General features: G+C 36.4%; 1 pseudogene; it reads left to right on the forward strand.

Moving 5' to 3' along the window:
* Positions 1-2,580: 2,580 nt before the first annotated feature.
* On the forward strand, positions 2,581-2,697 carry LOC116528258 (annotated as a pseudogene).
* The last annotated feature ends 724 nt before the right edge of the window (positions 2,698-3,421 follow it).

The following is a 3,421-nucleotide window of genomic DNA, read 5'->3' on the forward strand; positions in this document are numbered from 1 at the left end:
AATTCTAAATTCTAACAATGTCAGCCCAGGACTCAGCCCATCACCCAAGTTTCCTTGCTGAATCTCATACACCAGAGACCTCGTGCCTTTTCCTTTCTCATGAGCACCTTTCTCCTGAAATTTCTCTGCTCAACACTCCTGACAACAACCTGTCTGCAGATGCACCAACAGCTGCGCCTGCTGAAAAATGGGCTTGTCGCTCTCATGGGGGCTATGATTTCTGGCATATGCATGCCTCCTACTGTCTCTTTGGTTTTAAAGCAATTTTCAGCACACCTGCTTACTTGAACTTTACTGACAAGCCCTCTTAAGAGTTCACTGAAGAAAAAAATATCCGTTTCCTAGGTACTTCCTGTAATTCTAAATTTCACTTTAAATCTCCCAGTAAAGCGTTTACCTCTGTAGATGGAGAGACAGTCTGTGTTGAGACAATCCCGCTGCCTCAGGCAGGATCTCATCAGCTCTCATATCACAGCAGAGAGAGAAAGGGATGATCCATTAGGGCAATAAGGCCAACTTGTTTCTACTACCAAAATTGTTCCTTAGAGTGTGTTTACTACTGCCATGTCCAGTCTGGGTTTTACTGTCACCTATGAAATTACATCTCACCTAAAAAATTCTCCAATTGGATAGTTGTGCTCTTTTGGTTTTGACTCTACTAGCTTTTGGATTTGATTCGATCTCTTAGAAATACTCCTCATTTTTACACTAGTTTCTAGACTTGCCTTACAGGAGTTCTCCATAAAGTTGTCCTTTTGATTATTTTCTTTAAGATTCACCGTTTTAGTCTATCCATGGTCTATGTAAAAAGTGGATATTTAATCTGATTGTGAACAACCAACCAGCAATTGAAAAACAAAAAAACTTTTTTTTTCTCTTATTTTGGTTTAGGGGCCTTTATCTTAAGGTAATTGTCTCAATGTTCCAAGGTAGTCCTTGTGTGACCATAGCATTGCTCAATGTGAGAAGCCACTTCTGATTATTGCTCCTGTGGAACTGGTAAGTGCTCTCATTTGTAGCCAAGGTCTTTAAGTCAATCTATCTCAAGCACTGCAAAGCAAGTGAATTTGGAAGTAAATGTACATTTCTAAAGCAGGTTCGAGTCAGCTAAACTTCATGCAAAATAATGAGAAACAGTGGTCTACATGCAATTGTAGGAAATTTCACTGATATCATGAAGGTAATGTGAGTATAACTCATGAAAGGTATCTCGAAACCCAAACCAATCAGCATTATAAAAGTAGGTGATGGGTGGACATGGATGGGCTTTTGGACTTGGTATGCTGTCACAATGTCCAAAACAAAGCAACATAAAAGTACAGGAGAAGTGGCAAGACAGAGTTCACACAGGACAAAAGCCAGTGCTATGATTTCCTTGCATAGAGAATTTGGCTAATGACATGATCATTATTTAAATAAATGCAACTACTTTTTATTTGACACATGTGAATTCTCTTTTCTAGTGAAATTCTCTGCTGTACAACATTAAGAAATAGCTGTTCCTTCGATGAGGAAAAACAGAAAGTTGAAATAATATTGGCCAAGCAACTACTGAGTATTATATTTACTTAAAATAAACATTGGATGTTAGTATACAAGGCTGCAATGGATATTATTATCCCTGACAACCTCTGATTAAGCTTACAATCAATGATGGTCAAGCTACTTAGTGAATGAGTTAGGATATGAACTCAGGCAAATCTGATTCTAAAGCCAATGCTCTTTACATTCTGTCTCAAAGCCCCTGTGGCTTCCTATTCTAGCTAAAGTATAAAGTAACCTCAGCCACTAAAAACACATTGCCATTGGCGTCATCCCTTATTTCTTTTCATCTTCTATTCTGTTTCTATGCCTGTACAAAAAGGCAGCTGCCCTGGGAGTGGACTCTGCAAGGAGACCAGATGCATTCACACTCCAGCTCTGCTTCATGTGTGCTCTGTGAACATGGGAAAGCAAAGTAACCTATCTGAAACTCAGGTTTGCCATCTGTAATGTGGGAATAAAAGTGCTTGAACTAGGCCTGCTGAGAAATTAAGCACCCCGTAGACAATAGATGTGAAACAATTATTAATTCCCTTCTCTTTCCCTGTCAATTTGCTGGCTCCAGATTGGATACAATCTTCCTGCTTTAACCTTGAGTTTCCCTCCTTACAAAATTCAATTCCATTTACTGAGCATCTGAACATAATTGATGCCTAATGAATATATGTTGAGTGAGTGAAATACCTCTTCAAGGCTCAAATGTTCTTGGAACCCTGAAGCACAGCCTGAGCCCTGTGAAGATCTTTGTAACTGCCTTATATCCCTACACTGGCTTATGCACCTTCATTACCGTTTACCATATTGACTTCTAGTTTTTCTTAACACATCATAAGTTTCTCAAGAGCAAGAACTATGTCTTACTTTTCTTTGTAAGCTTAGATATTACAAGATATCCTGAATATTTATTTGACAAATTACTATTTGAAGGATTTAAATTGAAACATTATTCTAATATCAGTAGTTAACACTGATTAAGCTTGCCTGTAACATTAATTTCTGGAAGTATTTGAAAATATGATGAAGGCAATAAGAAGATTAGTGCTCACTTTAGCAGCACATCTGTTAAAAATAAAACAACACAGAAAAGATTAGTAAAGACTAGTATGGACCCTGTGCAAGGATGACACACAAATTTGTAAAGCGTTCCATAGTTTTAGCCAAGATATGGAATCAAACTAAGTGTTCATCAGCAGATGAATAGATAAAGAAAATATGCTGTATGTACACAATTGAATACTATTTAGTCATACAAAAGAATGAAATTCAGTCATTTGTAGCAATATGGATGAGCGTGGAAGATATTACGTTAAGTAATTCTGGCACAGAAGGGTAAATATCACGTTTTCCTTCACATACAGAAACTTAAAAAGTTGATTTCATAGAAGTAGAGCCCAGAATAATTCTTTAAAAGCTGGGAAGTGTTGAGTCAGGAGATACGAAGAAGTTGATTAATGGAAACAAAATTTCAGCTAGACAGGAGAAATAAGTTCTAGTCTTCTACAACATGGTAGAGTGACTAGTTAACAACAATTTGTTGTATGTATTTTTAATAGTTAGAAGAGAGGATTTTGAGTGTTCCCAACACCAAGAAAAGATAAATGTTTTAGGTGGGGTATATGCTAATTACTCTAATTTGATCATTATACATTTTATATATCAAAATATCTCTCTGAACACCATAAATATACATGACTGTTAAGTGTCAACTAAAAAATGGTACAACCGCTTTGGACAATAATTTGGCAATTTCTTATAAAATTAAACCTATATTTATCATATAGCATAGAGATTTCCTCTCCTATGTATTTACACAAGAGAAATGAAAACATATGCCCACAAAAGTATTTATATATAAGAAGTTTTGTAGTTTTGTAGTTTT

Source organism: Sapajus apella, unplaced genomic scaffold (genome assembly GCF_009761245.1).
Source record: "Sapajus apella isolate SASKATOON/1434 unplaced genomic scaffold, GSC_monkey_1.0 scaffold57, whole genome shotgun sequence".
Classification (NCBI taxonomy): Eukaryota; Metazoa; Chordata; class Mammalia; order Primates; family Cebidae; genus Sapajus; species Sapajus apella.